This window comes from Trichoplusia ni, chromosome 3 (genome assembly GCF_003590095.1).
Source record: "Trichoplusia ni isolate ovarian cell line Hi5 chromosome 3, tn1, whole genome shotgun sequence".
NCBI classification, from domain to species: domain Eukaryota; kingdom Metazoa; phylum Arthropoda; class Insecta; order Lepidoptera; family Noctuidae; genus Trichoplusia; species Trichoplusia ni.
This window is the reverse complement of record NC_039480.1, coordinates 11,289,663-11,304,003: the sequence shown is the minus strand read 5'-3', so window position 1 is coordinate 11,304,003 and position 14,341 is coordinate 11,289,663.

Here is a 14,341-nt window from a genome sequence, read left to right as displayed (position 1 = left end):
GCATCATTTAATAAGAGTAGCTAAGCTGTAACAATTTATTTTTATTAAATTAAGATACTGTTCATAACGGCCCTTTATCTACTAGAGACTTCTCACCTACCGCAATATTTATTGTCCACCCTTCAAATGTAATATTAAACAAGCGACTGAATAAATACAGAAAAAGACATGATTCCTCTCCAAGTATACGCAAGTACAAGATAAAACAACGAAATGTAAAACACTGAAACGAACCTTGTATGTACAGCCGACTGTGATGGAGCATGTTTATTGGCACCGTAATGCATTCCGAAATAAAAGCATTGAACCTTAAAACATCTGTCAAAGAATACCAGAAATACTCCCCAACATTCTTGGTATTTCAAATAGATTATTTAGTGAATTTGAAAGGAATTTCCTAAAAATTGCTGCTTGTAAAATATTTGCGTTATTTTGATTAATATGAATGGAAATGCAATATGAAAGAAAATTGGTTTCGTATTGTATTTCAAATGGTAAATAGGTTCGAAAAAATATGTATCACGTCCGTGCAAAACAGATACTGGCATAATAGTATGCTGTTCGTGTAACTCTTTTCAAAGGTATAGCTTGCCCTCAAGTAAAGGCTTTAACAACAGTCGTTTAATTTACTCTTTATTGAAATATGTTAAACAAACAGATACAATTTCGCTAATACCAATGCAAAGTGTCACGTAAAAAAAGATTGCAGTTCACAGTTAAATCACAAACAATCAATATATATGTATGTATGTGTGCGTTGCGTCCCATATACTGTTTGTTTGCAAACAATATTTGTTGATGAAAAAAATATGATGGTTCGAACGAAAATCGACTGACGATAATAAAAGTTTTGTTTGTCGCTGTAAAATGCGATCTTGTTTTCCGCATAGCAACGCGTTCGTTTGTTTCACTCGATGTTGTTTCAATTAATATGATAGTACGTTAGTATTCAGCTTCATTTGCAAATGCAATAACAAAGTGGTATCAATTTTGTTAGTTGAGTTTTATTTTTTTAATTGATATATTTTTTTGCAGAATGTCAAATTTGGATCACCTATGTTTTTTGAAAACATTAACGTAAGTAATTTCATAATACAAACTAGATGCATATGATAATTCCATGTAAAACTATTAGAGCCGAACACCACTTAACCAAAAAAAACGGCAACAAGAAATAAAAAACCAATCCCCTTGCACGCACGAAGAAAATGACGAGGAAAATCAATTCTCATAACCATTCGCCCGTATAGATATAATCGGAGCAATAAAAGAGACAAACCAATTGACAAACGGCATCGCCAGCTATCTCGGCAAAGGGGACAATTAGAGAATGCAAACTACAGACCGTCTACCACGACCTTGTCAAGTAATACTATTGCAGTTGTTGAAAAGAGATGCCGCTCTACAAAATGTAGAGCACTGTCCCGCTTCTTCAACTGCTTTAATATTACTTTAAGACGTGGTCTCGGCCTACAGGAATAGGGAGGTCCAACATTGTCGCCTAATTACATTTGCCTTGCTTGCTCTCACACAATATTACTGTATTTGTGAGTGTACATGCGCTATATACAAGTGCTAATTGCGAGGAGAAGTTAGCGTCTTCAGAGGGTTAGGTTTTGTCTTACTAATTTATAGACGACGCTATTTAACGTTGTAATTATCGAAGACATTTGCTGTAGAACATCGTGTTTGAGTACTCTGTAATCGATTATGCTTGCATCGTGGAACTTTACTTAGTTGTTCGAGAGTTGACGATGTATTGTTGTCATAAAAACTTTTTTATTCTTCGATGTCTCTTAGACTCTTGTTGTTAATTAGCTTTTATTTTAGATGAAATTCCTTCGTTAATCTCAATATTTGCCATTTCAATTGGTAGGACGGTATCAGTTGTGTCTAAACAAAACACTCGATAATAAATTTAATATTCACATTATTGAATGCTGGTTAACCAGTAATTGGCGACTGTGTAAGTCTTAGACATAATTATCAAAATACATAAGCATTACTGTACACAGAAGCTGTTGGTAAACCTATATAAATAAATAAATAATTAAAAAATCAAAAACACATAATTATACTATCAGTCCAGTAATAAATAATCTTAAAATTATTTATGCTACATTTCATCTGCTCTTGAAGATCAACACCTAACCTTTATAACGTAAACAACTTTCAAAGTTCTCTTCTATTCACTTAGACCTTAACTTACCTATCGGATATGATCCTAGTCTTGTAAAGTTTTATTATTATCCAAACTAGATTCGCTTTGAGTACACAACTTTACTTCGAAGTATAAAGTAGGTGAAGTAGTGACGTAACAAAGAAACTTTTCACAAAAACATTTCATATTTTCAATTTCATGTTATATTTGAATCATGTTTCTGAAGATACAAGTTTGACTAGAAAGTTGAATAAGGAAATATTTATAATTATTTTTTTAACTTTTTACAATTTTATAAACGGCATGATCGGAATTACAAGAGGCAATTAAGGAAGAAATTGATCCCACATACGAAAAATATAAATATTTATTTATATTTATAAAAAAAATACATTTGTGCGTTTTAATTTTACATATGTATGATCAATATTCTTTTATTTCTATCTATGCTAGTCCATTATGGATAGTACTTTAAGAGGTGGTGGTTGGGCTAGTTTTTTGAAAAGCTTTTTATTACTAAACAATCAAAAACGTTGTACGTTATATACGTTTCAAATAGCGGGAACATATTTTTTCTGCCTTTAATGTAGAATCAAACATTTAATTAACGCATTATACCATCTACTGGATAAATCTCGCAATTCATGACAAAAGCAAATAAAAAAATGAGTCCCAATCTTATCATTTACGAAGACAACAATACATCAGACCCAATGTTATTTTGGTGTCAAAGAAAGCGCCAACATTAGACAATTTCTATAGGTTGTTAACGCCACAGCCAACTACTCATTTGTTTTAGTAAGTCATCGCATTACGAAACAGGAGACAATTACTGGACGAGAAACAAAGGCTCACGTAAATGCTGGCTACCTCACTAATTACCTTATTTACCTCCATCCTTTCTACATAGACCTGTTTGTCCCCTTGTTTGGCTTTCATAAGTGTCGTTAACACCATGTTAGAGTCACTTCACACGGTGCGTTGGAACGTGAGGGAAATGCGCATTTACATCGTCGTTTTTTGTTTTTGTAATTACTTTTTCTAGCTCTGTAAACATTATACACGCAATGCTTGTAAGGTTTAAAATTAGAATTCGAAATTCGTATTTGTCTGACGTCTTTTATTATCATTGATTAAGTCTATTGTTTTGTTTCTTTTTTAAAAGTGACGTTATGACACCGTTTCAAGCAATTTTGTTGAAAAGATTGACATACATTTTTACATCACCTCATGAGAGTGAAATATGGAAAAGGGGAAAAATACCCTCAAAGTTATTTTATTATTTCTCTTTCATTGGTATGTGAAATAATATTCATATTATTGAATTCTGGATCAGTGAACATTCACTGAACACTCATATTGTGACGGATAAAATCTTACTACGTTGGGAAATGACGAATAAAAATCATGACTTATTTCGAGAAGGAAAATGCAACTAAATTATAAGACGACTTTTTTAACTTTTTTTTATAATAACTATCGTGAGACTGATTCATTATTAAATGATGTAACGGTTTACTCACGCGTATTTCGATCGCGACTCGGTCCCGCCGCGTCTGCTTATGATTAAGGACTCCGGTTGGGTCCGAAACTAGTCGGGCTACCCCAATAAATACGCGTGAGTAAACCGTTACATCATTTAATAACTTTTTTAACACCTAAAGCTGAAACATAAAGTACCTAAATACATAAATAAAGAAGTTTGTTTTGTACGTTTGTGAGCCCCAATTGGCACATTGAATAAGCGTTCAACCCCTAGCTCCGAGTATCGTGGTTATAAATCCCCTAGAGACACATTGTAGTCATTTGTTTCGAAATTTAAATCGCATTTTCATGTTTTCCAGCCTGATAAATGAGATGTGAATCTCGAGTTTCAAGTTTAACTATAAATATGACTGTAGGTATACAAGATACTTAGTTGTTTAGTTTTTATTCGAAACTCAATTTAGTTATCTCTTAGTGGCAAGGCTCTTAGCTTATTATCCTAATCACATTTCATAAAATGAATGTAAGAAGAAAATAAGATAATATTATAACAAAGTTTTCTTCATTCCGAACTATTACTTCAATTTTATTACTCGAAATAAGGTTTGCTATTCAACGACGTTTGTGTGAATAGTCTTTTACATACACCTATGTAGTAAATAGCACTGTACTAGAAACAAATTATTCCTGTTTTTGGCATTGTTTTGCGTCGCGTTTATATAAATTAGTTCGTCATTGTTACTCAGGGTTATCACAGCCAGAATTCTGTTATTTGGCAACGCGACATTTGGCAGCTTCGTTATATTAGGAGAGAATAATTTTGTTTGTATTTTAGTCGAAAATAATATCAAAAACGTTGTATTTAATATTCATAACTACTGAGTTGATTATACGGAAATTCTGTTGCTTTCACTTGAACGAATTTCTTAAAGACACTTCACTTTGACTTCCATCGGCCAAAAGTAATCCGATTATTGGAAAGAGACTTAGAATATTTTTTTTGTTGCTTATAGTGCATATTTTTTGTAAGCTCCATAAAAATAAGGTAACTGAGAGCCAAGGTAGCTTTAAGTATTAATATTATTGACTTGAGCGTAGGCCACCACGACCAACCCATTGTGTGTACTCGCGGCACACACAATGGGTTGGTCGTCGTGGTTCACACGCAGTGATCCACGAACGCTTGTACTGACACTGGGCATTTTTGTGCCTGGATTCCAAATATTTGAATCTCCCACCCTCGCGGTGAACTAGTTGTGGTCAAATGGGAGGAGGCCTATGCCCAGTAGTGAGGCATCAAAGATTGGAATTATTATTACTATTATAGGTGTCGGAGAACAAAGTTCAATACATATCTGACGGAACGAGGTTTGCGTTACTCCAAAATGCACCGAAATCGATGATAAGTTTGTTTTTTCCCATGTTTTTATAAACTCTCTTTCTTGTTTGTATGTTTGTTTGTTTATCGTTCCAGTTGGGTTTTTGTAACTCAATTTTGAGGCACTTCTTGATAAGCTAGCAGGCTGAAATTTTCAGGGTAGCTTTAAACCCGGAAAAGGCTGGACCTATTTTGATAATTTGAATGGAGTACAATTAAAAGCGTGAGTATTCTTTTTTAGTAGAACTAATTAACATTTACAACCCAAATATTGGGTAGCGTGGGTATTTAATTTTTTTAAATGTATTAATTATTTAAATGCTTCTTTGGTTTTCCACCACGCGAACAATACGCGAAGCATTTTCTTTTGAAATAAACTGAGCCTACTGCCAAACCTTGCATTGTGTACGTAGCTTAAGTGATCTTAGTTCAGACAACATGAACAACGTTGCATGGTAACACGTACTGGTAACAACGAAATATATGAGCAATTAAAATGTTAATTTCATTAGCTTAGGTCATTAGCTGGCTTCATTGTTTATGAATGCACTCTTGAATATAAGCTTGGACTAGTAGACTACAAAGTGCTGTAACTTAAGCTAGATTACAGTACTTAAATGCAACGAGTTAGTGTATACTAATTGAAATAAATTAAGTAAGGTACTAGCCGGTAGTGTTTCCCACTGTTGGGGAAAAGGAACTGAGTAGTTTTCAGTATCCCACTTTATTTTTATTGTTAGATTTGAATGCTGATTTAAATTCACTAAATAAAGCAGGCAAGCATCTGGTTATCTACTGAAAATGCAAAAACCCGGTTAAATGCACGTTGTTCTTGCGACACTAAAAATTAATAAATTTCCGTCACATTTATGACCGTACCAATCGAAGCTTAACTTTGTAATTTAATACTCCTTATGTATTGTAGAAACTGACTCGTTTTTACGTTTCATGAGATACAGACTGATATCAGACGAACGAACTTTATTACGCGTAATAGGGTTCCGATTTTACCATTTGCTTAAGAAACTTTAACAAAGTGCCTTACTCTTTGAAGTAGGGGTTTAAACTAGTATTTGATAAAAAAAAATCACTTGTGGTAGTGCTAATTTAATATGGGTTTGTTACACCATTATGTTATTATCTGTTAAACGGTCATCAGCTATTTACCTTCTTATTTAAGTACCTGTTTAATTGATGCCAATTTCGTGTTTGTTACCACTACAAATTAAATCAAACGAATATTTTTTGGTAGTTGACACTTTCACAAGATAAGTGGTACTTAAAATTTTAGGCTTTTCTTTTTTGGTTTATACTGGTCCTTGGGTTTTGACAAAGACTGGTTTCTGTTGACGGATAACTCTTTCTTAAATGTAGTCCATCCTAATGACAGTTAATCTCATCACTTGCTATGAAAACATATGACTGTCAATTTTATATGTTTTGGAAAACGGAATCATTGTCAATCAGAAAACAAATATTTGTTTATATCTTGTTGCCGTAATATTTAAAATGATTTACTAAAAACACTAGTGTCAGACACACTTACAAAATTAACTGAACATCATCAACCGAACACAACCATTACAAATCAGTACAAATCTCGTCGTCGAAGCAAAGCCCCCGAAATGTAAACGGTTTTATAAAGAAACTTTGTAAATCTCCAGCAAGGCAGACGTTTCGTATGCACACAGGTACGCTCAATCAGTTCTCAAAGAAGCAAAGGAGACGGATGCCAACGTGAGATCAAAGGCACTCGTTACCTTGGTATACTTTGTTAGGGGCTTATTCTACGGCGGTCGCGTTTTGGAATGATTTCACTCAATTTTGAATGTAATTTGGTATATTTAGTATTTTGCTGTAGTCGGGAGAACTATGAATAGCTGGTTAGTGTTTTTGATTTCATTTTTCTGTATCCAAAGAGTTGAAACCGCAATGTTTACTGAAACTCCGCAGACTATTCGGTTGTCCATCCGTCTATCCATCTTTCCGTCATCAGGCTGTATCTCCAGATCAATGATAGCTGGACTAGCAAATTTTTCTCTGTATTACAAAATAAATATGATGAATATCCAAAAAGTATCCGAAGATTGCGCTCCACAGCCGACGATGTTCCTTTACAAATGATAACATACCTTTTTTTTTAACCGGGGAAATCCTCATGGACTTTCTCCGCCCTGGGGAAGGCGGAGAGGGGTGCCGGACTCCTACCGGCTAAAACCACTGGAGTGCTTCACCTTTCCCTTGTAACTGAGACCACGGGGACGCAATGCAAACTACCCCGCAAATGATAACACACCTAACTCTACTTATACTCCGTAATGTATTGCAATCTGCACGTACTTCTTACATCATCAAAAATTAATCCTAATTTGAGTATACTTAGTAAAAAAAAGGTTGCAGAATTGTCGAGAAATATTCAAAACTCAACCTTATTGCCACGAAATAAAAATGAAAAAGTGCCACTATAATCGCCAATGTGCTATCTAATTGGTTTCAAAAATCAGTAGATGCGTTCTACGATATCCATCAGGAAACCGTCAACCTTTATATCACTGTTAACGGTTAGTTACGGAGGTTAGTTAAGACGTACTTTGTACCAATTAGTACTAAAGTTAAAGTCTTGAGTCAAAAAGCAATAAATTAAATAACATATATAACGCGTTCCGCTTTGAAATCGCAAGTCAACCGTACGAAAGTATTGAACATTTTGCAGAATAAGTACTTTCTAATTTAACGAATCAGAACTTGAAATATTACTAGCCTCTCGAAGATACAAATAATATTTACCTTTAATACTGACCAAGAGACATACGTACTTCGAGATACCTTGACGTAAAGAAATAAGACGGAAATGCACCATCCATTGCTGTTTATGTAGCACTATTTGTTACGAACTCTGATACAGAGAAATCAATGTACAGCAAACTCATCTATAGTACACTTTGCACTCGTTTTCGTTTCCAGACTTTTATAAATGAAGTAGTGCTCTCAAAGTACCTACCTAATGCCGATTTCATGGACTTGATATCGACGTTTCGTCGACGCAGCGATTTCAAAAGTAGGGTAATACGCTGGTGTAATATGTTCCAGTATCTAATTGAATGGAATTTCATAATGTGGCAGTGAGATCGTCTCTCCTATATAAAAGCGGGAAATCGTATGGATATGTGAGCGAGGGATTGTTTTCAGAACACGACTGACTTGATGAAAAAAAGTTTTTTACATTCTTGACAATTTCAACCAATCGAGAAATCCTGCAATTTCCACAATTTAAAAATAGGAAATCTTTATCTATATCGCATTTCAACGATGCTTCCTTGCGATGTTACTCTAAATGTTAATCTAGATAAAATAACAGCTATCGCCCATACTTAAGTTTATTAAAATAGGTTTAGTCGTTTCGACTGAAAGACAAGAAAACTGATATTAGTGTGTTGCAAACTCCTTACGAATCTCACCTATTCACATGTAGGTATTGCATTCATTCCAGTTACCATTTCAATACACGCTCAAGTAATTAGGTACCTGCACATTTAACTTTACTACCCCTGTTTTAGGGGGACTAAAGTATCGTTGGTGATGTAACATGCCTGCCTAATGAATGTATTACTGCTCTCGTTGATAGGTACCTACTAAGTGAGAGGGAAGATTAAGGTTAAGTGGAAGCTGAATTCTAATTTAGACGAGTGATTATTCGATTAGTAAATCGAGTTTTACTCGAGTGTAATCGCTATTCGATTACACACCACTTGATTCGCTGTTCCTTGAATTAGAGTGCCAGAAGATAAATAATGTAATTTGTTTTATTGGAATAGTATTTTTGGGATGTTTATTTTGGTGGTAGGTGTTATCATTGTTAAGGGCGTAAGCGAGGTTGTACTTTATGCAGCGTTAATTCACGTAGTGTCACGAATCGGAACGTCGCTTCAATATTAGAGTAATCAACGCTGAAAACACTCGATAGTTACTCGATCATGACTTGAACCAACTAGTTTTTAGGGTAAAGCTGGTGGTTCGTCTAAAAAAGGTGGTTTGACTTTCTCGTTAAAATTGCTGGAAAGAGGTGATATATCTTCGTGACGAACGTTGATTTTTGTTCTACATTTCTAGACTGCATTTAAGTGCAAGCAGTCATATCTTCGACGTGTGTACAAAGGCGTGTGTGAAAGCGTGTATTACATGCAAAAAAAGTATTCGTTATACTAGTATTTTGGAATGTAAGTTATGGCGGGTAAATTATAACGAAAAACATAATAATAACCAAAATATTCAATGTTGAACAAAATATTAATTTTGGTCCATAAATGTTGTAAAGTAACGAAGAATCAAAAAACGTTTTTACCCAAAAGTAATTAATAGGAAATGAATACTGTCCGTAAATAACTATTCATTTAATTGGTTTCCCATTCACAATAATAATTACCCTTAGTATTAACCACATCAATTGATAGAAATAATGTATAATTATGGCTGTTATTCCCCAATTATACAAGTCGGACTTAATTATAGAATACTTCTGTTAATTTTATGTTAACTGTGAAACATCATTTTTGGTGACGGATTTTTTTTGTGAAGGAATTAAAGCCTTGTGTCGGGGATTTGACAAACATTCAGATTACTTTGGAAATGGATTTTTTAAAAATCAGTCACTTTTTTACCGACAACATCAGCCACTTTTCGTATAGCGGATCTCCTGGTAGAGATTTGTTATGGAATAAGAGGCACCCTTGTACATCTTACTTAGGTATGTTGTTCCTTTTTTTTCTATTTCATGTAAGCAAAAATATGAAACCATTTAAAGGAACCTTGAAGAAAGTGTAGGTGCACTAGGTTCCAAACGATGTTTTTCATGTATAAAAGCAAAAAACGAGATTTTAAAGAATTGGTAATAATAAAATGGAACTTGAAGAACAATAAAAGTGAGCAAAATGTTCTATCACAATTGATAATGGCATCGCAAGAGTAGAATAAGTTTTATAAATTTGTCAACTATACAGATTATCGACGAGGCAAGTACTTACATATGATAGAATCGTAAAAAGTGAAATCTGTTTAATTTCTTTTTGGATGCTTGCTGCTTGTTCTACAAACAGCACTAGCGCACTGAATGTCAATCGGTTCATAACCAAAAAATATTAATATGCCGATTTAGATGTCCCTTAGACATAAAAAAAAAACAAACTTGCCTGTTTTCTCAAAAAAAGTACTGAAAATCTACAACTACGACCCTATTCTTAAAAAATCAGACGCCTTCCTATTACCTGTTTTATTATTTTTAATATGTAGGTACTATCCATAAGTATAAAAATTTGGATTACCCTACTTCACCACTTTTTTTTTTTTGTATTAAGCCTAAAATATATCACATGAGCAATCAGCCACGCAAGGATCAAATATCCGTTAGCCTTATTTGTTCCTTTAAGGGGATCAAACTCTCAAACCATAAAAACACAGGTAGATAAGCGGTAGCCGATTTTCGGATCGAAGTATCACAGACCCTTTAAAAGAAAACACTGACAATAGAATAGGAAAAATAAAGTGTTACAGAATTGTATAGAAATATTACAAATGCGATGTATATATTTATCTTCTGCAGAAATAAAATAGTATTGCTTAACAACAAAAACATACAACAGACTTTAAATAAAAAAAAACTACTGGGCAAATCTTGATGGGACCAAATGCAAATCGGTTCATCCAATCCGAAGGTCTGAGGTAACAAAAAACAGACGAATTGGAAACCTCCGCCTTTTTGAAGTCGGTAGAAGATAGAATCAATTCTATTTAATTTAGAATTAATCTGTTTTTTTCTTAAGACCTCTTTGATTTGCTATTAATAGCAATCAAAGAGGTCTTAAGTTGATACTCAACTACAACAATAGTTTCTCATACCTTTCGAAGTCACATTAGATAAAAGCAGGCAGGATGACGATGACGAGGCAATAACAGGATGAGTGAAACCGAGAAGCTTCACTAGCACATTATGTATGTATATTAGCTATACGTCATTTACATCTGCCTGTCCATGTATATGACAGTTGATTCCTAAAATCAAGTAACAGGAGCTTCAGATTAATTACTTTGTTATGTAACATAACCTGTCAGTTTACCTCTATTAGCTTCTGAATGAGACAATGGTAAGAGTTTATTTTTGTTCAATGTTATTCGATTTAAGTAATTATTTGTTTTAATATGGTTTTGCAATTTTATCTTGATAGCCCGACTAATAAGACGATAAAAAATTAATAATTGTTTTGGATAATATGTATAAAATGACTAAATTTTTACTGCTTCATTATACATGTTGCTTGGTTCAATACATAATAAAACCTTTTAACCAACAGTGGAACAATAATTGTCCCGGTATAAAAAGTACACAGATTTTTGTAAAAATTTCGATATTAACTTCTTTTATTTTGATACAAACTTTCCATCCACAATTTTAATTTAGAACCTCTCAAAGATACCTTTGCCATGCTTTTGCTGCGGATATCACGATCTAAACCTTTGACGCGTTCTAAGAGCATAATGTTAATTAAAGTGTCGCGAATCACATTCGGAGGCAAACGCAGTGCGTAATTACGAACAGCAGGGTGTATTACCTTTGATTTCAATTGTCTACAAACTATAGACCTACAGATCTATTGTTTAGGAACAAATGTTGGTATCTAGTATGTACATTGTTTACCTGGGTTTATTAATAGAGTAACAGATAGCATATCACTCTGCATCAATTTTGAATTAACGAATTGGAACTGCAGCTTTTTGGAGCTAATAAAAATGTGTCACACAGTTATGCACAGGTCTCTTCCAATTTAGGGAAGACTTGAGTATGTCTATCTGTCAGGAGTCATCAAGATTTCTCATATAAATTAGAAAATGCATTGTATAACTTTTATGAGAAATATATTTTTAAATCACATTTGATCATTAAGCTCACTGAGGATTTGCGATTCAAATAATTTTTAACATTTGTAAACCTGCACTAGAATCTTATTAATATAATCATAATAATCTATAAGTAGAACCTTAAAAGCACCATAACTGGTAGAGCACTGGATTTGAAACTTTAGAGCTAACAACACAATGTTAAAAATAAGTTAAGCAATCATAAAATGAGAATTATTATTATTATCTGTTTGTTTAATATATGAACGTTGTATTGGTTTTCCCTAATATGTACATGCCCCCGCTACTTGACAATATTGCATGTAGCGCAGTGTTTGTCATGCCTTTTATTATGCTACTCGGCACTTTATGAGGAGCAATATTGAGCAATGACGGGTCACATTTCCGTAAAACGTTATAAATTCTACTTCGAGGGAAACAGATATTATTACATTGAAAGAGCGTTATTTTGTGGCACTTTTCTTAATTTAATGTGCCAGTATTGCTGAAGTATCGTACCTCATTTATAGACCGAGGTCGCTGCCCCGATAGCGTCGAATCTAATGTACTGTAATAACTAAATAGGGCGACTTTTTACAAAGTACTAGATGCGGATGTTTATGATATCTCAAAGCACTAAGACATAGTCGATGGAAATCACGTCGTTATACGTAATCACCGCTTGCTTCGATTTCTGAAACCCAGTTTTGACTCACATCTAAACATAAACGTGTTAATTACTTTTAGTAACCAACTAACGGTTTTATTTTTATACTGTCTATAATCTGACATCTCCATTCTTTATATGTACACTTTTGTAATTCATATCAGGACCTATAATAACCTTAGATTCACAAATAATTTTTTGTACAATCATTTCTGTAACACATTAAAGGTATTATTAAATTTCTCAAGTTCTTTCTCCAAACTCAGTATTTTCGTGCAAAGGGACAAAATATATTGCTAGTAAGAAGAACGCTTCGCGTGTTTTTGCGCTTCCATTTCGTCCGGGACGTGTCTGTATCCGCTCCGAGAGAATCCGCAAATAAACAATATTAACGACAAAATTACACGGTGTGTTACATTTGTATCGAAACTCCCTCGTGGGGAACACAATGAGCGCGGTGCTAATCTTCCTCATTCTTGGCGAAAAAATATTGTTATGAAAGCTCCCATGATAAACCCGAGTTTACATACGAACGCAGGATATGCAGAACATTATAAAGTCGGTATGCGAAATCTTATGACTTATGACAGATATCCAATATTCCTCGAGGCGAGTGGAGCGAGTGCAGCGGAACACTCATAGAACACAAATCAAGCGGGAAAAATGAAGGAAAAGAAGCAAGACAAAGCGGCTGCTCGATCGACAAGAATTTCATTGTGAAATATGTGTTATTTTCTATGAAAAATGTATTCGGCTTTTAACACAATAACTCAGCAAAGGATGGATCGCGTTTGTATACTCGTACATATGTAATACCGTATCGGGGTAGTATTAACTTCAAATAGCTATTGTGTGAAGATTTTTACTTTTTTGTCGGCGAACATGTGGGGTTACACGCGGTTTATTCTGGTTTCTCCTTTGTGAATACTTATAAACCTCTTTCAGCTAAATTTAGGTATAACAATAATACCATTTGTAATAGAAATAATTGTACCTACCAATCATATTATATTGGGTCTTTTTATCGTCGAAGTAAGGCCGTATTTTTTCTTAACACGTGTAAGTTTACCCTGAGTTGTAGATGTAAGAAGTAAATCCAGGAATCATACGTAATAATTACAAAGTGCATCAATAAAATAGGGCTATATTTTTAAGGTTTAATAACACAAGAATGGTATTCTAGTTTGACAGTTTTTCAGAAATATGTTTCTAAAACATTGTCAATTAACCAAACAAATAAATATCTGGCCTCTGTCACTTTAGCAGTAACTATCGTCAATTTAATAAACAACAAGGAAGACCGAGGTATGACTAATAACAATTGTTTCCTTTCTCCCCATCTCGGTAATTTTTTCTGGAAAGTAGTACATTGAAAAGACTTAAAACCTTTGTTCTGTTTTGACCTCTTCATTTCATAATGCTAAAGCTGAGACTGAGGTTATGGTGTTATTGATATAGGAATGTATTTTTGCCAGTGACAGAAGACATTTTGGGTAAATTTTTAGAAAAGCCTGGAGTAAAAGAATGCAGTTGAATTATTATAAAATATACTACGATAATAGTGTTATTTGTACAAAGAGAGGAAATTAAAATTTCCCCTATTTTACAAAGTAAAAAAAAAACAATGTTTTTTCAACACATATATTGTTGGAGAGACTTCATCCCCTTGTATTGTATTAATATTTTCACCAGCATTTAAAACATGAGCAAGCTTTGTTTGAGCACCTTGCATATACGAACCAACATACCAGGAGTTCTCCGT